This window comes from Cryptomeria japonica, chromosome 6 (assembly GCF_030272615.1).
Source record: "Cryptomeria japonica chromosome 6, Sugi_1.0, whole genome shotgun sequence".
Lineage (NCBI taxonomy): Eukaryota > Viridiplantae > Streptophyta > Pinopsida > Cupressales > Cupressaceae > Cryptomeria > Cryptomeria japonica.
This window is the reverse complement of record NC_081410.1, coordinates 421869468-421897107: the sequence shown is the minus strand read 5'-3', so window position 1 is coordinate 421897107 and position 27640 is coordinate 421869468. Positions and strand designations below refer to the sequence as shown.

Below are 27640 nucleotides of genomic sequence, written 5' to 3'. Positions count from 1 at the left end.
TTATGAGATAAAATTGGAAGTGGAAATGGTTATAACTGAATCGGTAGCACCGTATCAGAGTAGAATGTTGAACTAGTTACCCCGACAGTATCAGAAAATTCAACAGTAACTAAAGATCCGAGCAGAGGAAGAGAAAGTCAGAAGACTCCTAGGTATGTAAGGTTGAATTATTTAGAAGATCAGAAAATTGGACAAGAAGAAGGTTGGCAGCTGATGAGGTATGCTTAATTTTTTTAATTGTACCGACATTAGTGGATGAAGCTTGTAAGGATGAATGTTGGATGGAAGCTATGGAAGAGGAATTGGATTAGATAGAAAAGGACAACACATGGAATTGGATGTTATTGGAACTAGGCTTGATTGGTTTACAAAGGATATTCTCAGAAGGAAGAAATTGATTATGTTGAATCCTTGCTCTAGTAGCTAGGATTTTTAGATATTTTCTAGGATTTTTAGGTATGGTTTTTGGTTTATGATGACTTTACACTATGTGCATATATAGATGCAAATTGGGCTAGAGATATAGGTAACCAGATAGGCTCATTCGGTGAAGTTTTCTTTTTTGGAAAGAAACTTGTTTCGTGGATCAGAAAGAAATAGTCATGTACTTATTTATCTACTACTGAAGCTGAGTATGTTGTTGCTTCTACTAACTGTACACAAGCTCTATGGATGAAGAAAATGCTAAAGGATATAAGGGTTGAGTGTAATGAACCGGTAGTTATTCACTGTGATAACTCTACTGCTATTGATATATCAAAGAATCTGGTATTTCATTCTGAGATTAAGAAAATTGCTATCAAGTATAACTTTCTAAAGGAAAAGGTGGAAGCAAGTGAAGTCAGACTGGTTTAATTGAACACTAAAGAGAAGATTGCAAATATCTTCACTAAACCTTTGGCTAAGGAACCTTTGAGTACTTCAGAGACAGATTGGGAGTTTCTGCCCCTCTGATAGAGACTTGAGTGATGCTGATTGGCATCAATCCAGCATGCATTATCAGAACTATCATTCATTCTGGATTCATGAGTTGGTTCTACTACTTAGGGGGAGTAGTCAACTATGTGGTTCAAAGGTTTTATGATTTTTCTTTCATGTTTATGTCAGATTTTTGGCATTGATGTCAAAGGGGGAGAGATATTTATGTGAAAAATAGAGCTTAACAAAGATATCAGTCTAAGGGGGAGATTGTTGGCACAAGGAGGAGGAGCAAAATTTCAGATTGGTTGTATCCCATTGAGGGAGTTTGGTCTATGTCAGGTTATTTGGTTTAGAACTTCATATCATCTTGGGGATATTATTGGATGTCTTCCATTGGGGGAGACTTGTTTGACATTTCTTGACACTTGGATGTTTTTCACATCTAGTGTTGCCATCAATGCCAAAGGGGGAGATTGTTGGTAATTTGGAGGAATTGATTATGTGTTGCATTGATGTTTGTCATTGATGTCAACACTAGTTGTTTTGTTGTCTACCGACTTCCATAGAGGGGTTGGTCTTTGATGTTGATCTGGAAATTTTTCTCTGGTTTTGGTCCAGCTGTTGGAGTTGGTTTGGATTGGTTATTCATGTGTTCCTGATGTGTATCACATTCAATTGGTTTGAGATTTGATGATCTAGATGTTATCATTTGTTCTAGTAAGCCTTTTGGTTGCTGGTAAGGGTTTTACCCGTAGCGCTTTGTTGAAGATCTTTTGATGAATCCAATAAGTGGTGTTGGTGCAGCTTCTAGAAGGTTATCAGGATGTTGATGGTTATCATGTTTGTGTTCCAGTTGTTCATGGTGTTTCATTTGGCTTATGGTGGCCTATTTTAGGTCCGATGGTTATTCTATCAGGTTATGGACTAGTTTATGTAACGTGTTGGTTGATGCTCCCGATACGTCACCAGTTGGATTTATTGTATTATCTTTTAGGTGGTAGACCTAATTGTTTAGGTCCCGAGTTGGTATAAATATGATGTAAGATCTCTTTGTAGATCATGGTATGGGTTATGGGATTATCTTTATGCGAATAGTGTTGTAATCATATACAGAGGTTTTGTTTGATCATAGGTGATCGAATTGGGTTTGTGTAAGAGGTTTAAGACCTCCGGTATTGAGCTTAACCAGAACTTTACTCAAGCATAAGAGATACTATTCTTGCAGTTCAATCTTCACTCTAGATTGTAATCTGATGTTTTCTATAGTCAGTGAGGCTCCTTTTGTGATGAGCAGTTTGCACTAGGTTGTTGGCCTTCCTGCATGTGCAGGCCCCTTATTGTATTATTTATTCATCTGATCAGTGGATAGATATTGTGGGTCTCCAATCCCATTGTGGTTTTTCCTCTTTGAGGTATTCCACGTATAAATCTGTGCCTTTGTTGATCTTGCTTAGGGATCAATATAGATGGTGTGGTGGTGGATGGAGGGATGGAAGGACCCAAAATGGGTGGAAGGGATGAAGGGTTTAGCTCGGGAACATAAGGACCTAAAATGGATTTGGATGAGGAAGGAATGGACTTTAGGACATAAAGACCCAAAAGGGGTTTGGAAAATAGGTGATGGAAATGTTTGGATTTAGATGGAGGGATGGAAGGTATACCAACATCTTGAGAATGAGCTTTGTATCCAAGGTCATATGAACTTGTATTTTCTTTGACTTGAAAGGTTTCCAGTATGCCTTGTTCATGGAGGCCTAACTCTTTGCCTTGATAATTCATTTTTTCACAAATTATTTTTCCAATGGGATACTTATTATTTTGGAAACAAGATGTGAGTCCATTTTGAGGGGGATGGGATTTAGAAGGGATTATAAGATCTCAGAGGAAACTAGAGTGGATGAAGGTGAAAGAGACAAGTTGATAGGTATGGGATTCATGGATAGCTTGGCTAGGGATGTTGGGATCTTATGGAGGACTGAGATCATGTGGGGGATTAGGATCATGTGTGGGATTAGGAGGAATGTTAGGATTGTGAGATGGATTGGGATCATGACATGGAGATGAAGGAATAATTTGATCTTGACTTGGGATGGGATCGTGGAGTGGAAGGGATGATTGGATCATGAGATGGAAGGAGAGGATTGGATGGAGGGATTATTTTTTCTTGAGATGGAGTGGAGGGGATGAGATCATGAGATGGAAAGGAATTATGAGATGGAGTGGAGGGTAGAAATGGATTTCAAGTTGTAGAGGTATCATGAGATGGAGGGATGCCTTGATCTTGAGGTGGAGAGGAATCTATGCTAGCATGCTTTGGAACAAGCTCTTGGAATGTTTGGAGTTGTGGGATTGTGTGATGGAAGAGGATATGGAGGCTTAAACTTGGTTGGATGGAGGGATAGGAGTATCATGAATCTAAGGGGATTGAGTTTTGTCTTGATTTGGAGGGGATGTATGTGGATGGAGGATTCGGGGAGATTGGGAAATTTTGTTTTGAGGGGGGGTTTTGTCTCCTTTGCTAGCATGGATTGGATAATATTATGAATAAAGGACTTGGGGGATGGGGATGATGTGGATTTTGGAGGATGAGGATTATGTGGAGGTTTGGTATTAGATACATGAATGGGATCATGGATTGGGGGATTAGGGTTAAGGCTTGTAGAACTATGGTGTAAAGGATTTGGATTATGAGTGGAGGTGATGGATGTATTATAAAAAGATGGGGATTGGGATATGGTTGGGGGAGAAGATGGAGGTATAGATATAGAATCTGAGGGGTATGTGGATAAGGGATAATATTAAGAAATGGATGGGCAATAAGATAGATTTCCCTTTTCAAAGATAGAGAAAGGATAAGAGATGTGATATGAATTGGGATTGGATATAATGTGTTGAGGTGGAATGGATGGGAAGTTATGGGATCAACTTGGTAGGCAGGTTGAGGTGGGTATGATTGATAAGATGATCCGTGAACTTCCATTAGCATTTTATCATACCAAGATTTGAAGTTTAGATGTGGATTTTGGGTAGCCATGTAGCCTCAAAATGATGAGAATGGGGCAATAAGTTGGGATTGGATGAATGGAATTGATTAAAAAAGTAATGAGATAATGTTAGATGAAGATGAGGACTAGGACTTAGCAACTTTGGATTTGATTGAGGATTGGTTGGATTGGATTTGATTTGGTTGGACTGGATTGGGTTGGATTTGATTGGATTGGATTGGTCCTTGGATTAGGATAAGATCGATTTGGATTAAGATGAAACCTTAGCCCCTGGATTAGGACTTAGATGAGAATTGATGATGTTAACCACAAAGCTAGCTAAAATTTAGACCTTTCTTTCAAAAAGTGTTGACCTTAGGACAAGGTTGACTAATTGATTGGATAATTTGATTGATTGGATTGATTAGGATTGATTGGGATTTTGGAGATTTGATTAGGTTAATATGCTAAGTCTTTAAGGATGGAATGAAAATAATTATGAGAGAATGAATTGATGATAGGCAGAAGAAGGGGAAAGTTACCTGAGACTAGATTGATGATTAGATAGATATATTAGTTGGGGATTGATGATCATTTGGATGGATGAGAATTGATTGGGGATTTAGCTCAAATAGAGATGATGAAATAAGGGTTTGACAATGAAATAGTGAAAATTGAAGAGTTTGGTCGAATGTTTGGTCAAATTTGGGAATATTTTGGATTTTATCTACTCTTGGCAAGAGAAATCAAACAATGACAAGCACATTGGCCAAGACAATGCTTTATGACAAGCGTAAGAGTGAAGGGGCCCTAGATTAGCCCAAACAAGACTTTACTAGTTTTGTACAAGATGAAGACACACATCAAACATACAACTTAGGATGGAAAGTGGAAACCATTTTATAGGCCTCTCGCACAAAGTGAGACCTCAAATAGGTGAACAAATAGAGATTTTGGTAGCACTAGCTCCCCCTTACAACACACTCACTTCTCAGGCATACCAGATTCTCTTACCCCGAAGATCCGAAGATCTATTATATAGGGGATTCTTGTCTCATCCTGAGTGGGTACATGAGAGGTAACTTCGGGGTATGATCCACATCCCCTACACCATCAAATGTGGGATTTGGGCTACTACAAAAAGGTTCTTAGTGTAATTCTGAGGGATCACTAATCCAACGACGGATTCTCAAAGAAAACCACTTAAGGCTCTAACTAAGCTTATTAGTGTAGAGGGGTCCTCCACATATGTTGAATTCACTCACCACTTTAGCCGCCTGATCGACATATTTATATAGTGGCTTGGAAAACCTGCTCGAGATTGCATCGGGAGAGTTGATATCCCTGACGTGTCCCAAAACGAACTACCCTTGTGAGGTGATGAAATCCCTAATCAAGAATAACCCCCAACTACAAAAGAAAAATGTGGGTATTTTCAATCACCTTTCTGATCACCCAAGGTCCGCAAAGGCGAGGGGAGAGGATAATAGGTGTGATGGTGGGTCCACCCTACACAATGTGCAAGTGCACTAAACACAAAATACACATGTTCTTTTTAGGCCCAAATGAAAGTTTTTTGCTTATCTAGAATGCAAGAAAAATAAACTAAATCTAGTGGAAAAGATCAAAACATCCAGCAAAAGGGTGGTAGTAGTCTGATTTTATGTCTTGGATATGTGAAAAAGCTACAAGGATAGAGAAAAGCTAGCAAAAATTTGAAAATAAGCACTTACAATGGAGATGTTGAAGTGCAGGCGCAAATGTTGATTGAGGCCCTACACATAAAAAAGTTAGCATGCAAATTAAAAAATTAAAAAATAATTAAGAGTAGGAGGGAATAAGCGGAGACGTTGAAGTGTAGGCATAGACGTTGAAACATCTGTGCAGATGTTCATTGAGGTCCTGCATAGAAAACACATTAGCTTGCAAAAATTCAAAATTTAAATTTTAAAAACAAGTGGGAAAAGTATCTAGGCAGAGACGCTGAATGTATGTGCAGAAGTTGATCCATGGATTGAACTATGCTCAGACATTGAAATTGTGTGCATACATTGTGTAGCATCATAAAATTGCGACCTTGCAATTTTTGACTGCATTACGAGTCTTCACATTGGCGAAATGAATCTCTAAGCCTGATTGGAGACCCAAGCCATACTCGTAACTGCCGAAACTTGCATTTCCTCGCATCCTGCACTACCTATTCCCACTTCTTTTCCTAGATTAGGGCAAGACAAGGGCGAGGTGCCCCTATCCCCCTTAGGATAGGGGCATGGTGCCAATATCCTCCTAGGATAGGGGCGTGGTGCCCCTCTCCTTACCCAATTTTGCGCCCCCTCCACTTAAGTCCTGCATTGGGCTTGTCAAATGAGAAGCGGAAAAAATTTCCCTATGTCGACCTAAGACAAAAAATTAGTTAAATAACCCTAATTGATGAATATATAAGACTCATTTTATCCTCCCATTTGTATAAGTCAATAAAGTATACATAAGTTCAATAAGTGGAAATTGCGATCCTAAGCGAAATTGCATAAGTAAAATCAAGCATTCAAGCATTCAAGTGTCCATTCAAGTATCCATTGAGAATCTCAAGTCTCCTTTCAAAGCTAGGTGTTGCATTCAAGTCAAGGATTCAACCATTGAAGTGGATATCTCTTTGACATTCTATTCTACATATCCTTTCAAACAACTCTATCAACATTTCAATTGCATCCTCTCTTGAGGTGAATTCTACTTCAGTCATTTCCTTTCATTTACTTGCAAGTATTTTTTACCATTTGGTTAATTCCAAAACGGGGGTTGACCTAAAGGTAAACCCCCAATCCCAACACCATTTCCTCTCTTTTCTCTGTGTAGGTTGCAGGTGTGTAGTTGTAATTGCAGGTTTAGGCTTCATTTTAAGAGATGGAAAAACCATTTTCAGTGCGCAGATTTTTCAGAGGACCAAGTTCACTTTCAACTTGGTCTCAACAACTTTCGCTCAAATTTACAGAGGATCTTTGTCTCAGTATTTTACTGCTAATTCCAAGTGCACAACTTCATCCTGCATTTCTATCTCAAGTTATAATTATTTCTTTACCGTCTTTACACTTTGTCTCAAATTGCTTAATTCAACTTGTCCATTCTAAACGAGGGGTTACTTTACTTTTCCAATTCATTGTCAATTCACTTAGAACTCAATCTCTTTCCATTGATATAGGATCTAGTGAATTCAACCCCCTCTTTTAATGTAATGTGTGTGAGAGGTTGAAGAGGATCCTTTGTGAAACTTTCACTCCTTTCTTGAGGAGGGTAAAGCTTTCTACTTGATCTCCTCATCACCCCTTTTTCTCATCCTAATAACATCCGTATCTACCCAATTGATGATTCTAATGATGAAGAAGAAGCTTAAATGACCAGAGTTTCCATAGGTCAACTTTCATAATTGGCTAATCAATTTGACAACTTTCGGCAATGGATGTCCCAAGAAAACCCAAATAGTGAAGCTCTTCCATTAATTGAAGGTTTAAAATGAAAGATTCAAAGTGATAAGAATGGAATTGAGATATTCCATGGCATTTCCCATATTGTTGATTCTAATGTCACACATATAAAGAGTTGTGTTGAGAACTTAACTTATTCACAACCTCCTACATGCATCGCCTCGGCACAAAGTGACCCAACTACACCGCGGTGCGCGCACAACGCCTCGGGCGCCCCAGGGTGCGTGCCCATGTGGGCCTGGAGCACCCTGGACCACTTTCAAGACCCCTTGGGTGCACATTTGATGTAACCTCAGTGCACCCGAACACGCGGTGTTGGTGCACCTTGGCTCTATTTTGGGCCCCCTCTACTTATGTCCTACATTGGGCTTGTCAAATGAGAAGCGGGAAAAGTTTCCCTATACGGAGCTACGATGAAAAATCAATTAAATAACCCTAATTGATGAATATATAAGACTCATTTTATCCTCCCATTTGTATAAGTCAATAAGGCATACATAAGTTCAATAAGTGGAAGTTGTGATCCTAAGCGAAATTGCATAAGCAAAATCAAGCATTCAAGTGTCCATTCAAGTATCCATTGAGCATCTCAAGTCTCCTTTCAAGGCTAGGTGTTGCATTCAAGTCAAGGATTCAACCATTGAAGTGGATATCCCTTTGACATTCGATTCTACATATCCTTTCAAACAACTCTATCAATATTTCAAGTGCATCATCTCTTGAGGTGAATTCTACTTCAGTCATTTCCTTTCATTTACTTGCAAATATTTTTTATCATTTGGTTAATTCCAAAACGGGGTTTGACCTAAAGGCAAACCCCCAATCCCAACAACATTTCCTCTCTTTTCTGTGTGTAGGTTGCAGGTTTAGGCTTCATTTTCAGAGACAGAAAAACCCTTTTCGACACACAGATTTTTCAGAGGACCAAGTACACTTTCAACCCGGTTCCGACAACTTTCGCTCAAAATTATAGGGGAGCTTCGTCTCGATATTTTACTGCTAATTCCATGTGCACAACTTCATCTTGCATTTCTATCTCAAGTTATAATCATTTCTTTACCGTTTTACACTTAGTCTCAAATTGCTTAATTCAACTTGTCCATTCTAAAAGAGGGGTTACTTTACTTTTCAAATTCATTATAAATTCACTTAGCATTCAATCTCTTTCCATTGACATTGGATCTAGTGAATTCAACCCCCTCTTTTAATGTAATGTGTGTGAGAGGTTGAAGAGGATCCTTTGTGAAAATTTCACTCCTTTCTTGAGGAGGGTAAAGCTTTCCACTTGATCTCCTCATCACCCCTTTTTCACCATTACACGTTGATCTATGGATTGAAATATGCTCATATGTTGAAGGTATGTGCATACGTTTATCTATGGATTGAACTATGGTCATACGTTGAAGGTATGCACATACGTTGTTCTGTGGATCAACGCATGCACAGACGTTGATTTGCAATTTTTAATGAAAAAAATTCAAACAAAGGTTAGCGGGAAAAATTAAATTTAAATGGAAATGTTGAAGGACTAAAGCAGAGACGTCGAAACAACAGAGCGGAGGTGCTAAAATGCACATGCAAACGTCGATCTACTAACTTGCAAGGAAAATGCTTAAAAACAACAAAAATCATTAGCTTCTAGGGATGTGGGTCCCATCGGACGTGCCAAAATGAAGATGAGAAAATTGTTAGGGTGCTCACATGCATATATTAATCATAAAAATGCAAATGATACTCTTATACCTTCTTCTCCTCCCTCAGATTGAACCTTAGGTGAAGTGAAGAATGTGCCCCTTCTCCACTTGATTGGATTGTCTCTTTGATAGGATTGTGGATTTATCTCCACTATGTAACAAGAGGGATTTAATTGGATTGGATTGGATTTGAATGATGATGATGGATATGGCTTATGTGAGGCAAGATTTTGGCATTATGATAACATGATGGATGATTTTGGATCTCAAATGGACAACATAAGATTAGATGAAAAGTGGATGATTTGTGAGGAGACGAGACTCCAATTTATAGATTGGAAGAGGTCCAAATGAGGGGCCAAGATTGATTTGGGATGAAGGGTTGAGATTGATTTGAAATAGAAGAGAGGATTGAGAGGAAAAGATGTGGAGACCAAGGGATATGCCGTAAAGGCATTTCTTGTCTCCACACCTCTCAAGGTATATGGGGAAGAGCTCCCAAGTACATTGGGAAGAGAAAAAAGAATATAAAATTCCTCGGGGGAAGGAAGAAGGAATTAAAAATTCCAAAATAAGAGATGTGTGGGGAGAATAAATGAGAAAATGAATTAAAAATTCTTTGGGAAGAGGATGCATAGGGAGATTCAAATAAATTGAATTTCTTTGAAATGATCAAGGTGATTAGGGATGTGAAAATGATTAAAGAGATTGATTAGGTGGCTTAATGAGTGATTAGAGTACACGTGAGACAGTTAGGAGGATGTGACATAAGGAGAGAGAATGAGTGGAGGAATTTAAAGTTGAGGAATAATGATAATCAGACTTTTAGAAGAATTAATTAGGCTAAGTGAGGATTAGAAGAAGTGATTTGTAGGAATCACATGGTTAGCTTAATTAATTTTGAAATTAATTAACTACTCAGGGTTTAGAAGAAATAAATGATATTTGAAATGATTTTTTTGAAGAATGGGAAATAATTAATTTATTGATAAATTAATTATAAGGTTATAATGATAAAATCGATCAAATAAGATTCAATCAATTTTACGAGGAAGATGACTAACACAATTAATTAAATTAATTACGTGGAAAGGCATAAATTAATTAAATATTAATTTAATTAATTTTAGGTGTCTACATATACATGTTTAGGATTTTAATTTTTAAAAATAATGAATATTTCAATACATGCAAGTTAATATTGATATTAGGTGTTTTGATTAGCAACTATTGCAATGGTAGAATATTATATTATGTATTGGTGATGTAAATCACAAGTTAATGGATGAGGGAATAACTCTACCATGGGAAAAATTCCTAACCTTGGAGGTGAGATGCTTTTAGGTGCTTATTGTGATATAGGTTAGGATTGTTGTTAGTCATCACTTTAAAGGCATGTGCACATCAAATATAGTTGTAGGAATCATGATTGATGTCAATCATTGAAGTGGAATTTTAAAGACTTTAAATGGGTATATCGTTTGGTGTGTAGCTATATAAGTGTCAGAGAACCTTATGCATCCCTTAATGGTCTTCAATATTATTGTACAATCTTTTACAGTAAAGATACTTTATGCACAAGCCTTTGTCCCATTGCTTACCATTTGTACATGATCCTATGCAAGTCATTATACCATTGTGCACCATTGCACACGACTCAATGTAGCTTCAAAAATCACCTAGCACTATCGATAGTCCATTACATCTATTGTATTCAACAAAATTCTTTAGCCATGGGAGATAAATGCAATTCATTTAGAATCTAAATTGCTAAGCAGTTGGAAGGGAAAACAATTTAGTGACATGAACTATTTTATCTTCTCATCTTATAACAATTTATAAATATATACATTTGATTCTTCACATGAATGTAGTTGTCATCAAATGATAGTTATTTGTTTATAGCCATTGAATTGTGTCTTTTAAGTAAATTTCAATGATTGTATTATTATATATTCAAGATTTTGATCTATGTTGTCTCTTTTTTTTATTAAAAAACAATGTTCAAAATTTAATTCTTTCTTATAAATTAGAAAAGAGAAATTATATTTCAATATAGAAAAGTATAATAATAAAATCTCGCTCAAGAAAAATAAGACATTACATGTACTTTCAAAATTTTCGTCCTTATTATTATTAATATAATCTAAAAAATAAAAAAATAAACCTATAAAAAAAACTATTCTATACACAAATAATCTGATACATTTTATTTTAAATATTATTATATATAAAATCAATAAATTTAAAACTAATGTATTTTTATGCACAATTCAAATTACAAGTGCTAGTTAAATAAAGTGTGATAAAAAGAATTCATGATTCCACTGATTCAAGTACAACCTTATAATTGATTATATAAATTTAATAGGAAAACACTTGGAAATGAAAATATATCAATTTTAAAAATAGTTTAAGAAACAAATATTGTAGATGCGTTTAACTAGCCAAAATGGGGATGTAGCTCAGATGGTAGAGCGCTCGCTTAGCATGCGAGAGGTACGGGGATCGATACCCCGCATCTCCATTGCAGTCTTTTTTAACTTTTCTGAACTTCTCACCTTTTACTTTACTGTCTTTTTGTCAAACAGGTGAAGATGAATTGGCTGTTACACACACGAACCTGCAAATAATAAAAAATAGTTGAATTGAATTTAATGTTTGTTATGATCACTTGAAGTTCTTACGAATTCGATGCTTTATCAAACAGGGGATGGTGAATTCGAATCTTTGAGATGATTGTCATCTCCATTATTTGAAGTTTGTATTTTTGCTACTTAACTTGTCAATTTCGTCTGCAAATTAAAATATAAAACATCAAACAGGTGATTGGTTAATGGCGTTACATTGATTCAATTTCTAGAGCACAGAGAATTTTTTTATTTGTAGATTGCTTCTTGCATTTGTGATTAATAAATTAAAGTTTAGTACAGATGACATTAATAATAGATAAAATGCGTCCAGCAAAATTTGTGAGTGATCAATGTAATGCACAGATAAAAGAAAAAGCCCGATGATTATATAAAAAAAGATTCGAGTTTAAGCAAAAATTTTAGGATTCCGTTGCCGGGATTTATCAAACTAGGGGATGGTGAATTCGCTGTTTACACAGGAACATTCAAATAATAAAAAATAGATGAATTTGAATCTCTGAGATGATAATCCACATCTCCATTATTTCAAAGTTTGTATTTACTACTTTTCCTAACTTTTCAATTCCGTCTGTAAGTAAGTAAAAAGATTTCGGAGATCATAAACATTTAGGGAATTGAACCCGACGTGAATCGAACACGCAACCTTCTGATCTGGAGTCAGACGCGCTACCATTGCGCCACGGATCCTGTTATGAAGCAAATGATTTGTTGTTAATTCAATCTTTTATCAAACAGCCGTTTTGTTAATAAAAGATTTTGTAGTGGGGTAACGTTTATTGAATTTCTAGTACACAGTCTCTTTATTGCTTCCTGCGTTTGTGATATTAAAGTTAACTGCAAATGACATTAATAATACATAAAATGCATTAATTTCAAGCACAAAACTTATGACTTTTGTTGCAAAGGATGATCCATCCCCGCTCTAAGATGAAAGCGCCCAGGACATACTCCGCCGATCAATTTAGCAAAACCATATAGCTTTCGATGCCGGGATTTGAACCCGGGTCGTCTGGGTGAAAGCCAGATATCCTAACCGGACTAGACGACAACGGAGGTGATTTTGACTCGACTTTTAGATATAAGGACTTTAAAAATAGTATTCTTTCAGTTTCCTGCTATAGTGTTTTATCGTTCCAAATTAACTTTGTTACTTCTTACCTTAAGTTCAAAGAATTTATACCACACAAAATTTAGCAAATTTAAAAAATAATCTTGTAAACAAGTAAGGAGTTTTATTTGATGCTAGGTCCTTGCTCTTTTTCTAAAAAATCTATATAATAAGTATTACACATTTTGAAGCTTCTTTCATAGTGTTAAGCTTTTAGTTAGATTGTTATCAGGTAAGTCACCATTATAATTATAAATTTATTATGTATCTAAGGTTCATTAATATCACTTTTTATAAAATTTAGTAAAACAATGTGATTTGAAAAAATATCACTTGATTTTCTTTTGGTGACTTGTTTCATATTTTGAACTTGTGTTTTTAGATTTTATAATTTTCGGAGCTTGTTCATAATGTTGATAGCTTGGAATGATTACTCATATGGATCCATTAACTTCTTTAACATCTGGTCATCCTTCTTCATTGGATATCCTTGTGTTTCAAAGAGCATTATTTTGTATTTTAGAGTATGATTTTTAAATTGAAGATTCTTTACAAGATAGTGATACTTCCATTTGCAAGTGTTTGATTCAAATATGGTTGTTCAAATTATTTAGATTGTGGTTGTTTTTTTCTAGATTGGAATAATTTGACATGTTATGTTCCAACGTCCAAGGCTTATGTTGGTTAGTAGGGATAAGACAATTTCATGAAAGTGTCATTATGATGATCAAATTATCCCCCATATATGGATTGTAGTTGGATAATCAAGGACTATATATAAGATATAGAAGTTAGGGATCACGAAGCTTTGCAAAAGGCGCACTACTTTCAATTTGGTCTAGATGGATGGATAGTTTTCTAGAGTGTATGAGTTTCTTAACTATCATAAGTTTTTGTTAGGGGGTGTCATGGATCCTCTTTTTAAAAGGATTGTCGTGAATACCACCTTCTTTTTATCCCATCCAAGTTTGATTTTAGGAGGGATATTAGAATGAGTAAAAACCATATTATTGGGTCTTTTTGAGTTATAAAAGCTTGCGATATACCATTAAGTCATACAAATGTGTGATTCCTATTGGCAATGACCCTTTGTTATTTATTAGTTATAATATGTATGAGAGACCCTACATGGACCACCTAGCACTAATTAGGTCTTTGTTCCTTTCATTTTCCCTCCTCTTTCTTTCTTTTGTGAATTGCCCCAATTAAAAATCCAAAAAATTGACTAAATGTTGAAATTAAAGAGCTCGAGGTTTTCAATTATCCTCATACTATCATACCTTCATATCAATCCCTTTTCCCACTCCTTGATCCTCGAGGTCAATGTTGTCACGAAGGATTGCGTCGTGATGCTAAGTATGAAACCCAACAATCCAGTGAAACATGGAAACACCTTTTAGTCTGTGGGTTGCTCAAATTGAAGGTGAATCTCCAGATTATAGGTCGGCTTCTTGTATGATGAATCTCCTACAAACTAACTCTCTAGATGGGAAAAAGATAGAAGGATGACTGGAACTTGAAAATCCTAAATCTACAGGAGGTGATGCACCAAAAGTTTAAGAAGCCTAGTTAGTTGCACTAACTCACAATACATTTCAACAAGAGAAACCTTGTTTATCACAACTCAATTCGATTCCAAGTAATACATAAATATTTCACAAGAAGGTGTTGAATTCTAAGATTGTTTGAAGGAAAACATGAATTTTCACAACTGCAATGTATTGAGATTCAACAAAACACAACTTGTAACCTGTACTAATCATGAAATTTCCCGTTATAACTTTTTTTTGAATGAGACAAAATTAAGGATTTGAAGATAAAATCACAAAATTGCATCAAATCATTCATTCACTGTAAAAGACAAGAAAGATTTGCGAAGGAAAACTGTTGTTCTTTATCAAAACGAAAAAGGAATTGTTGTTACAATTGAGAATACTTCTAACAGAGCTCAGATCACAACCATACCAGCTTCAGGACAGTAAGAGGGAGTTCAAAGTAGTGATGTTTTGACCACTCAAGAAAGCTGCAATAAGGTAAAGAACAGTCCTCTATCACAGGAAAGCAATGAGAATGGTGAAGAAGACCTATTTTGGGATGAACTTGAGGTATTTATTTCAAATTTAGATGCCAAGCATCCATCTTTCAAAGAAGTAAATCAGGGACAACAGTGTGTTTTCAAAGAAGTAGTTGTTGATGCTCAGATCCAAGGTGTTTTATTTGATGAGCTTCCTTTATTTGTTAGTAATGATGAGAAAATTATGTTTGAACTAACAAATTTGGCAAGCTGTGATCAACAAGAGCAAGAAAATGACATTGAGAGAGTGTTGGTCCATGAGCAGTCAAGTGAGAACAACATTGTTAAAGAAGGTCTAGAGGTTCATATAGACACAAATGTGGTTCAAATGGGATAGAATTGTAAGAAAGAAAAGGTGGCGATTAAAGAGATGGTTGAGCAAGAAGAAGCCATCAAAGAGAGCTCAAGTTTCATTCATACAAGGGGCTATCCTATAAGACATCTCTCTAGATTGGAGGCAAGATTTACAAACACACTTGGCAACTCCGATCTCAAATCTACTAGTTTCAGCAGTCCAAGTGCTCGTATGTTCCAAAATAATCCTATATTCTAAATTTCCATCTTTTTATATGATCAAATGTGTCTGATTTTCAGGGACAATATGCATACCCACCTCCATAGATCATGAGAATGCAGTTCATATACCTTCTTATCATCCATACCCAATCAACCATAATGTTGGTTTTAACCTAATGAGTCATGTAATAGCCAATAACTAGCAAGTTAATCCTGCTTACCAACCACCCAACCCTGCTCAGCCTTCTTGGCAGCCTAACCAAGCCTATAAATAGTATCAAGAAGCCCCTTTTCTTCCAAATCAGCAGGATCATACCTCCAACCAGCTCCAAAATAAAAAATTTGGAGTTAATGAAATCAAAAGTATATTACAAGGCTTCACGAAGAAGATGGAGGAGATCAAGAGCCATCATGAACAAAATGAAGAAGGTTTCCAAGCCTATCTAAATGAACAACGGGATGAAAGGGCTCATCAAGCCTACCTTCACCAGAAAGAAGAGTTGACTCATCAAGACCAATTTTATAAGCAGTATTTGGTAGCACAATATAAGTGATATGAAGAACATCTTGCAAGAGAACTAACATCACAGAAAGAGGAACATGAGAAACAACTTGCAAAAGAGTTAGTTGCACAAAAAGAAGAGTACAAGGATAAGGTAACAACTACAAAAGAAGAGGCAGTGAAGACTCTTCTTGATATATTACACAAGGTACCTACACAATCAATCTCTTCTTCATTAATAAATTTTGTGCTTAAACTAGAAGATAGCCCAGCTGGTACTTTTCAAAATCCTTTCTTTGGTAAGGAGATTCCTCTATTCAATACTATGTTACATGCAAACTGAGCCCATACATGAGCAATTTCAACCTATAATTTCCCAAGAGTCTACCGTTGAAAAAATCCATCCTATAGGGGAAATCCTAGAATGTTTGCTTTCCCAAGTTTTAGAACCCCTGTTCCAATTCAAGAACATGATCTTGAGCAAATACCTGTAATTCCCAACTAACAGCCTATTCAAGAGCCCATTTGCCTTCCAATAGCCCAAGGAGTTCCACAAGTTCATCAAGTAGATCCTATTGTTTTTCAAGTGGGTTGTCACATTGAGCAAAGCATGCTAGAGCAGCAAAGCACAAACAAAGAAAATGATAACCAACAAGATGTATTGACTGATTTATTTCACGAACTTCCACTTTTTATTGAAGAAGAGGAGGTTGTGCCATGTTCAATGCTTACAAATCAGTCGGGACAAAAAGATAAAGGTGTAAATAAAGGTAAACATGATGAGGTTTATGTCTACTTAATTGATGAGCTCCCTTGTTTCAATGATAAAGTTGAAGAAGATAAGATAAGCTTAAAACAACGAGAAGATAGCTTGATTTTAGAGGATGAAGATGTGGTAATGGAGCAGATTTTCAGTCAAGATGGACAAGTTAAAATACAAGATCTTATTTCTCAAGCACAAGAGCTAGTTGGTGAAGGTAAAAGCATTGATATTTTTGATATTCAGAGTAACAATCAAGAGGATAATTGTGAGAGCATGTTCTTAAATATAATTGATTTTTTTTGCTCAAAGATTGATGCTAAGTCTCTGATGCATAGATTGTTGAACACAATGTACCACTGAGAGGGGGGTGAATCAATGGTTCCCAATATTCTAAACCTTTTAGACCTAACTCTTGGTACTAGTTAGAAAATTAAACACAATGAGGATATACCAGTGAGATAAGGAAAGTGATCAAATGCAAATACACAAAAAAACACAACACATAACACTGGATATATGAGGAAAACCCAATGTGGGAAAAACCTCATTGAGAAATGCTACTGGAGACTACTACTCCAATCCAGCCTCACAATAAACATTGATTACAAAGTTTAGGGCACCAACCCCTGCACCAAGCTCCAACTCAATGATATACAATAGATCAGATTAATACAATAGTTGTAGCCTTGTTACAAACGAGTTTTGTAACTCTTGCATTCAAAATACTTCACCAGTTTAACTCTTCTCTACCAGTTCTCCCTTGCTCATTTCTCTGTCGGTTCACTGTCCTTTGTTTATACCTTTTCTATCTTGATTTTTTCTTGCATACCCTCCACCGGTGCACTCTCTTTTCTCCTTCACTTTCAACATCTTTCTTCCTGAATCTCCCTTGCCGGTTCACATAATAGTTATCCTATTTGGCAGCTTGTTGGTTACTCTAACCTTACCAGTAAAACCTTTGATAAACCTTCTACCGGTTCAACCTTTATGTCAGTTTTCTCCAACACTTAGATTCTTTTGATCTTCTCTCTAATCACTCTCTTCTCTCTCAGTTACTCTATCTTTTTCGGCATCTAGCATCATCTTCTTTCATTTTCGGTCTACATATTTATACTTGGCTTTCCCACCAAGATAAGAGTTCAAACAGTGGTGCGCTAGGGATTTTCTCCACCAACTCAATCCGTATCAAATCAGATCGGATCTCCTCTCCTCGATTGATGATCTGCAGTAGATCAAACATCACCACCATTTCTTATGACATATGTACACACTTTCTATATTTAGCAACCTACAACTTGTTTTTCAGCCTTTCTTTGTCATTCACCATTAATGCCTCAGTTTTTTCCTTCGACCAATGAGCACAAAGATTGGATTGTCCTTCTTGGTTTACATCACCAAAAAATTTCTACATCTTGATCCGTGTCAAGCCGCACTTCTTCTGTCATTGACCCGTGATTTACAGGTTCCTTATTTAAAGTCGACCTGCTCATCACCTACCACATCGATGGACACTTCATCGACCTTTGGATGCTTGCCACCTGGTATCCACATGTCATCCTTTTCGACATCCACCTCTGTCTAGTCCACTGAGTTCATTTAGATTCATTCACCGACCAAGATACCAATGCTTGCTCACCGATTGACTAACCATGCCTGTACATGTCACCTTACCGGTTATCCTTCATGTCTACTTTCCTCTATTCTATCTGTGGGTCAACCTGACTTGTCATCAAACACACTGATTCATCCACTAAGACTATTTACCGATGATATTACACTTGCCTTATACTAGTGGATTACACTCCTCTTTGTGTACCAGTGATCATGTTCTTCTTTGTTGTCTTTTGCTTGCTTACTGGTGGACATCCATGTTGCTAACATCACCTTCAAGATCACATCCATCTCATTCTTGCATCCTGCATATACTTTGTACACTGATAACCATCCATATCGGTGACATGCTATACTTACCAGTTGACATCAATGACAATACAATGCCAACAATCTCCCCCTTTGGCATTGATGTCAATATACTCTATATTTATTCAACCAATTCATTTATCTCCCTTTGACAACAATGACAAAGGGCACAAACTCTTCATGTACTTATCTCCCCCTTTGTCAAATTTCCCCCCTTTCTCCATCAACTGGTTAAAGAGTCAAAAAGTATGGCAGTGAACTCCCCCTGAAATAAAGATCTCCATACACATTTAAGTGCATTAAGCAAGTGACACAACTCCTAACTTGTGTCTCAGATACTCAAAAGTGCTTACCGGTAGAGGTTTGGTAAAGATATCAATCACTTGTTCACCAATAGGGACATACTCTACCTTAACTTCCTGATTTGTAGCATTCTCCCTAAGAAAATTATATTTGATGGTAATATGCTTTGTCCTTGAGTGCATAACTGGGTTCTTTGATATGTTAATTGCACTATAATTGTCACACTGGATGGAAATGGGGTCAAACATCTCTACCTGAATATCCTTGAGGGTCTTATTCATCCATAGCACTTAAGAACAACATGTGGCAAAACCAATATATTATGCCTCAGCAGTAGATAGAGAAACTGAATCCTGCTTCTTGTTGTGCCATGAGACCAACCAATTACCTAGGAAGAATGCACCACCACTTGTGCTCTTCTGGTCATCAATGCAATTTGCCCATTCAGCATCAGTGTAGGCATGTAAGGTAAAATATCCTTGCTTGAGATACCATAGTCCATAATCAAGTGTCCCTTGTAGATACTGGAATATCCTCCTGACTGAATTCACATGTGACTGTTTGGGTGCATCTCGAAATCTAGCCACCATGCATACTTCCTGCACTATATCCGGTCTAGAAGCAGTAAGACATAACAAATTGCCAATCATTTATCTATACAATGTTTGATCCACTACCAGTGATTCATCATCATTTCTCATCTTGCATACGGTCACCATGGGCGTACTTACCAATTTAATGTCTTCCATTTGGAACTTCTTCAACATATCTTTGGCATACTTGGTTTGAGAGATAAATATCCCTTTACCTTGTTCTGAAATCTGCAAACCAAGAAAGTAGGACAACTCTCCAAGCATTGACATCTCAAACTTTGACTGCATCTGATCAACAAACTCTTTACATAAGGTATCCTTCTTGCCTCCAAAAATGACGGCATCCACATACACGACCACAATAATCATGTGTCTTCCATCTACTTTAATGTACAGATTACTATCTTCACTCCCTTTTATATGACGGCATCCAACTACACACCTGCAACCTGCAATTAAAATGGTTTTTTTATATAATCATCGGGCTTTTTCTTTTATCTGTGCATTACATTGATCACTCACAAATTTTGCTGGACGCATTTTATCTATTATTAATGTCATCTGTACTAAACTTTAATTTATTAATCACAAATGCAAGAAGCAATCTACAAATAAAAAAATTCTCTGTGCTCTAGAAATTGAATCAATGTAACGCCATTAACCAATCACCTGTTTGATATTTTATATTTTAACTTGCAGACGAAATTGACAAGTTAAGTAGCAAAAACACAAACTTCAAATAATGGAGATGACAATCATCTCAAAGATTCGAATCCACCATCCCCTGTTTGATAAAGCATCGAATTCGTAAGAACTTCAAGTGATCATAACAAACATTAAATTCAATTCAACTATTTTTTATTATTTGCAAGTTCGTGTGTGTAACAGCCAATTCATCTTCACCTGTTTGACAAAAAGACAGTAGCTCAAACGATTTCAGGAAAGTAAAAGGTGAGAAGTTCAGAAAAGTTAAAAAAGACTGCAATGGAGATGCGGGGTATCGATCCCCGTACCTCTCGCATGCTAAGCGAGCGCTCTACCATCTGAGCTACATCCCCATTTTGGCTAGTTGAACGCATCTACAATATTTGTTTCTTAAACTATTTTTAAAATTGATATATTTTCATTTCCAAGTGTTTTCCGATTAAATTTATATAATCAATTATAAGGTTGTACTTGAATCAGTGGAATCATGAATTCTTTTTATCACACTTTATTTAACTAGCACTTGTAATTTGAATTGTGCATAAAAATACATTAGTTTTAAATTTATTGATTTTATATATAATAATATTTAAAATAAAATGTATCAGAATATTTGTGTATAGAATAGTTTTTTTTATAGGTTTATTTTTTTACTTTTTAGATTATATTAATAATAATAAGGACGAAAATTTTGAAAGTACATGTAATGTCTTATTTTTGATGAGCGAGATTTTATTATTATACTTTTCTATATTGAAATATAATTTCTCTTTTCTAATTTATAAGAAAGAATTAAATTTTGAACATTGTTTTTTAATAAAAAAAAGAGACAACATAGATCAAAATCTTGAATATATAATAATACAATCATTGAAATTTACTTAAAAGACACAATTAAATGGCTATAAACAAATAACTATCATTTGATGACAACTACATTCATGTGAAGAATCAAATGTATATATTTATACATTGTTATAAGATGAGAAGATAAAATAGTTCATGTCACTAAATTGTTTTCCCTTCCAACTGCTTAGCAATTTAGATTCTAAATGAATTGCATTTATCTCCCATGGCTAAAGAATTTTGTTGAATACAATAGATGTAATGGACTATCGATAGTGCTAGGTGATTTTTGAAGCTACATTGAGTCGTGTGCAATGGTGCACAATGGTATAATGACTTGCATAGGATCATGTACAAATGGTAAGCAATGGGACAAAGGCTTGTGCATAAAGTATCTTTACTGTAAAAGATTGTACAATAATATTGAAGACCATTAAGGGATGCATAAGGTTCTCTGACACTTATATAGCTACACACCAAACGATATATCCATTTAAAGTCTTTAAAATTCCACTTCAATGATTGACATCAATCATGATTCCTACAACTATATTTGATGTGCACATGCCTTTAAAGTGATGACTAACAACAATCCTAACCTATATCACAATAAGCACCTAAAAGCATCTCACCTCCAAGGTTAGGAATTTTTCCCATGGTAGAGTTATTCCCTCATCCATTAACTTGTGATTTACATCACCAATACATAATATAATATTCTACCATTGCAATAGTTGCTAATCAAAACACCTAATATCAATATTAACTTGCATGTATTGAAATATTCATTATTTTTAAAAATTAAAATCCTAAACATGTATATGTAGACACCTAAAATTAATTAAATTAATATTTAATTAATTTATGCCTTTCCACGTAATTAATTTAATTAATTGTGTTAGTCATCTTCCTCGTAAAATTGATTAAATCTTATTTAATCGATTTTATCATTATAACCTTATAATTAATTTATCAATAAATTAATTATTTCCCATTCTTCAAAAAAATCATTTCAAATATCATTTATTTCTTCTAAACCCTGAGTAGTTAATTAATTTCAAAATTAATTAAGCTAACCATGTGATTCCTACAAATCACTTCTTCTAATCCTCACTTAGCCTAATTAATTCTTCTAAAAGTCTGATTATCATTATTCCTCAACTTTAAATTCCTCCACTCATTCTCTCTCCTTATGTCACATCCTCCTAACTGTCTCACATGTACTCTAATCACTCATTAAGCCACCTAATCAATCTCTTTAATCATTTTCACATCCCTAATCACCTTGATCATTTCAAAGAAATTCAATTTATTTGAATCTCCCTATGCATCCTCTTCCCAAAGAATTTTTAATTCATTTTCTCATTTATTCTCCCCACACATCTCTTATTTTGGAATTTTTAATTCCTTCTTCCTTCCCCCAAGGAATTTTATATTCTTTTTTCTCTTCCCAATGTACTTGGGAGCTCTTCCCCATATACCTTGAGAGGTGTGGAGACAAGAAATGCCTTTACGGCATATCCCTTGGTCTCCACATCTTTTCCTCTCAATCCCCTCTTCTATTTCAAATCAATCTCAACCCTTCATCCCAAATCAATCTTGGCCCCTGTAAAGCGGAAAATCGCTGTCGAACCCTAGTTGGTCTCCCCTCTTCCGACTCCGAGGAGAGAGAAGGGAGGTTCGCTAGGATTCGATGGGTTTTCACTTAGGGGGAAGACTTTACATTCAAAAGAGGGGTTGAAACTCATAAGATCCAATCCCACATAATGTAAGATTGGATACTAAATGAATTTCAAGGGTTAGGAAAGCAAGGCTACCCTCTTTTGTAAAGAATGTGCATAGAAGAATTAAGCTAAGCATGCATAGAAAGTCATAAAGATTCGCTTATAAACTGAGTTTAGGTTATAGGATGAAGCTGCGGACCTGGAATTAGCAGTAAAATGTCGATACGGCGCTGTCCTGCAAATTTGAGCAAAAGTTGTCGGGATGATGGCGCCCGGCGCCACGGTCCTCCGAAAAATCCGTCAAACGAAGGGGGATCGGTTCGTCTCTGCACAAGGATTCCAGATCTTCAATTTCAGCCGTGTACCTGCAACCTACACACAGAAAAGCGAAGACGATTGGGGGGTTAGGGATTAGGGGTTTGCCTTTAGGTCAAATCCCGGTTTTGGAATTAACCAAGAAATGAGCAAGAGCTGTAAATGTAAATGACTGTAATGTAAACAAGTACTAATACCTTGTTCTAAGGATGTTGGTATCCTTATGTGCGAAGGTTTAGATGTTGTATGTTGTGGTATGTAGTATGTTGTATGTAGCATGTAATAAGTGATCTCCTCTTCAATGGTTGAATCCTTGTCTTGAATGCAACACTTAGCCTTGAATGGAGACTTAGAAGGAATGCTTGAATGCTTGAATGCTTGAATGCTTGAGTATAGTTTCCACGCCTTTTCCATCATATGGAATGAAAGAGAAAAATGTAGTTTATATACTTGTCAATTAGGGCTGATAGACTGATTTTCCCGACCTTAGGCCGACCAGGGAAGTATATTTCCAAATTGCAATAAAAAAGACCCGATATCACTTAGGAAACCGGGCCCAAAATAGGACCCAGGGACCAGGGCGCTGGGCGCCCTGGTCCTGAGGGACCAGGGCACTGGGCGCTCTGGTCCCACCTCCGGGACAACGGGGTGCAAGGAGGTTCAGGCCAAGGTGCTTGAAAAATGCAGTTTTTGGTGTCGTGAGCAAGTTTTGGGGTCTCCATTCAGGTTGCGTGTTGCGTCGCCATCGTGAAGACCAAAATGCAGTCGAAATTGCAAGTGTCGCAATTTTAGGACACTACATTTAGCCCCCACTTTAGCGGGAGTATGTATGCCCATACTTCCGGTAAAGTACAAGGAAACAACATTGAAAGACTTTCACCACGTCAAGGAGGCAAGATACACCAAGCCCCCAGTGGACTAAGGATCTTACGACTTCGATTGACAAAGTAAAAGGGAAGATCACGAGGGAGAACCATGACTGTCAGTAGTAAGGTTCCCTCACTATGAGTCATGTAAGAGAAATACCGAAAATTTTCAAGGCAAAGCTAAGTTCTCCAAGAAATTTTCAAGTATCGTGAAGGGATAGTCAGGGTGTATGCCCCCCTACGTTAAAGCGATCGCACGCGCCTCAACGGGGGTGATTGTTTTAACGTAGTGATACACATAAGAAATGAGAAAGGAAAGGAGCGCGTTATCGCAAGGATTTAGCCCCCAAGTGTGAGATAAACCCAAGGATAATAGACACAAAACACAAAACACGAGGTGACTTCGCTTTCCTCGGGGTCAGTATGCTGTATGATAAGTCATGTATATATCATATGTATGTATGCATAATTGTTCTTCATTCCCCAATCAAGGAAGGTCACCTAGAAGAAGGGAACACATGTGTCTTTTGAGTCAACATGAGAGAGACCAAAGAGATCTCAATGCTTTGCATCGTCCTCAAGTAGACAACACTAAGGACGACAAATAGAAGAATGAGAATAACATATAGAAGAAGTAACACAAGAGAGGAGGAGAGAATCTGCTATGCTAATGTAACTAGTCTAGCACGTCATCTACCCCCCGATCTTGCTGATCAATGTTTCGGGAAGGCAGGGAACACGCTAGAGGAGGAACATCCAACACAGCAGATGGAGCTATTACAAGATCCAAACAAGGGCTATGTTCATGTTCCGAGCCACATTGTTCTTGTCTAGGAGCTAGGATAAGTGCTTTAGAAAATTCATTAGATAAATGGTTATCAACATCAACAAGTTCATATTCACTATCAGAAGCAAGAGGAGTAACATTTTCATCATGCATAACATTTTCATCTATATCATCATCAAGATTTATAAAAATAGGATCTTTAACTCGCACAGGATCAAGACCATCATGCATCTTATGTTTAGGAGATTTAGGCTCAATATCCGGCTGAGGCGAAAATGGAATAATGCTTGTTGAAGGTGTTTTTGGAGATTGTAAATTTTGAGAAGCGGCTGCTTGAGCCCTAAGACGACGTTTTCGTCGGCGTTCGCGTGCAGAACGATTACGTCTAGTCTTAGTAGGAAGTGGAGAAGATTGAGGAGGAGGAATGTTCTCATCCTTAGCACTTGGGTGTTTAGGTTGTGGTCTCTTAGGCTGGATAATAGGAGAAGAAGAAGGTCTCTTTTCTCTATAAAAGGCAGGAGGAGGAACTGCTCCATATAAAGGAGGAATTTTTGGTTTAGGGAGAAGACCAAGTCCATCATGACGAGGAGGTATAGATCTACTCTTAGAAGATTTATTAGGCATAGACATAGTCACATCCATGGGGACGGGTTGGGAATCTTCTTGAGGAAAGATATTAGTTTTATCTTTCAAAGGAAGAATTTCCTTCTCAAGAATGATAGGAATGTCAAGTTTAGGTGTTCTAGGTTCACTTAAAGATAGGATCATATCTGTTTTCCACTTTTGATAAGATTTGAAAAGATGATCACTTCGCGGGGGAAGAGATTGGAATTGTTTAGGCCAAAAGTAATCAATAGGAACACTAGAGGTTCTTTCAGCTGGTTTAAAGAGACTATGATTGACAGTAACAACTTCACCATTATGGGGAAATTTCAAACACTTATGTATAGGAGAAGCAATAGCCTTCATGGAAGATAGCCATGGATAGCCAAGCTTCACACGAAATTGTTCGGAAGAAGGAATAATAGCAAAGTTCACATCAAGAGATTTATTATGGACCTCAATAGGCAATGTAATAGAAACAATTGCAGGAGAAGAAAATGCATCAAATAGTTTCACAATCACATCCGTTTTGTCATAAATCACTTGATTCAATTGCAAAGTAAAAAGAAATTCTTCAGTAATAACATTAATCATGCACGAAGGATCAATAAGCACTCCACGGCAAGGTGTATTCTTGACTTTTGCAACTATATATAAAGGACCATCAGGTGCTCTAATGGTTTCACTAGAATCAAATGTGATGGAAGGTTCTTTAGGGATTTCTTGCTGCTCTACAAAGTTAATCACATTCGGAGTCATAGACACAAGACCATCAGATGAAAGAGAGGAATCATTAGCCTCAATTGCATTAGAGGTATGAGAGGTATGAGAAGGCAATGGATCAGTGAAAATCTGAAGATTTTGGTTAGGAGGAGCTACAGATGTGTTGCCTTTATCATTCACTCCAGAAACAGAAATAGTATTATTATCAATCAAATCCTGAATTTTACCCTTTAAAGAAAAACATTTTTCAGTATCATGACCAGGCTGACGATGAAAATGACAAAAAGCTTTGTGATCAAAATAAGGTGAAGTAATTTTTGCAGGATCAATTTGTCATACAGGAGGAAGAGTAAGCACATTTTGTCCCAATAACTTATTCATAATGTCATGAAATGATTCATTCAAACGAGTATACTTTCTTTCTTTCCTGAAAAATTTAGAAATAGGAGGCACACCTGATGCTGCATTTACATTGTTGTTGATGATGTTTTCATTGAATTTGATGGAATCTCTGTTCGGTTTAAACTTCCCAAATGGTTGTTGACTGCTATCACCTTATCACTCGGAGCCATAGGATGTGATTGTTCCATTTGACTCACAGTCAGTTGATAATTGTGAAGAGTGGCACACAACTGTTGGAAAGAAGTAAACTCAGAAAACAGAAGTTTGTCTCGAATATCTTTTTGCAAATTAGAAATAAAGATTCTTTGAATATCATTATCAGGCACTGGAAAAGAAATTTGAGCATACAAATGCTTATATCTACCAATAAAATCAGTCACTTTTTCTTTAACACCTTGTTTACAATGCATTAAATCAATCAAAGTAACTTTAGGACTTATATTGTTTTGAAATTGTTGAATGAAAGCATTTGCAAGTTGTTCGAAAGAAGTAATAGAATAAGAAGGCAACGAGCAATACCATTGTAGGGCTTTGTCTCTTAATGTTCTAGTGAACAGTTTTGCAAGCAACCTTGAGTCATAAGCAAAATCAGTACAAATTGTTTGAAAAGTCTTAACATGTGTTAGAGGATCTCCTTTACCATTATAAAGCTCCAAATGCGGGATTTCAACATGTTTAGGAGGGATAGATCGAACAATATCAAGAGAAAGTGGGCTCGCAACGTCAAATGTGGGCACACTAAACTTAGATTGATTCATAGAGGCAATTTGTTGCTGTAAAGAAGAGACAGTTTGTGCAAGATTATTAATGATCGCTTCAGTCGAAGAGTTCATATTAGGTGTGTTAGATTGAGATGGAGGTGTGATGTTATTGAAAGAAGGTAAAGAGTAAGGTGGTGGGACCCTATGATAGTCAACCATAGGGGATGATTGGATAAGAGGAACACTACAAGGAGGAATGGAATGGTTAAATGAATTGCCCCCTTGCGTCATGTTCATTTGTGAAGATGTAATAGGAACATTCATTGAAGGAATGTACGAAGAAGTTGGATTGAATGAAGGAAGAGGATTAATTGAAGAAGGGGGAGGATTGCCCCCATGACTAGTGATCACAGGAGGAATGTCTTGTATAGAGGTAGCCATGATGTTTGATGTAAAG

At 36.4% G+C, this 27640-nt stretch overlaps 4 non-coding genes across 4 annotated transcripts; 1 reads left to right on the top strand and 3 right to left on the bottom strand.

The window, feature by feature from the left end:
- Positions 1-11532: 11532 nt before the first annotated feature.
- Positions 11533-11605, top strand: TRNAA-AGC (transfer RNA alanine (anticodon AGC)). The gene has a single exon. It is a non-coding gene; the product is annotated as a tRNA-Ala (tRNA).
- Positions 11606-12347: 742 nt separating this feature from the next.
- Positions 12348-12419, bottom strand: TRNAW-CCA (transfer RNA tryptophan (anticodon CCA)). The gene has a single exon. It is a non-coding gene; the product is annotated as a tRNA-Trp (tRNA).
- Positions 12420-12711: 292 nt separating this feature from the next.
- Positions 12712-12785, bottom strand: TRNAE-UUC (transfer RNA glutamic acid (anticodon UUC)). The gene has a single exon. It is a non-coding gene; the product is annotated as a tRNA-Glu (tRNA).
- Positions 12786-20496: 7711 nt separating this feature from the next.
- Positions 20497-20569, bottom strand: TRNAA-AGC (transfer RNA alanine (anticodon AGC)). The gene has a single exon. It is a non-coding gene; the product is annotated as a tRNA-Ala (tRNA).
- Positions 20570-27640: the final 7071 nt, after the last annotated feature.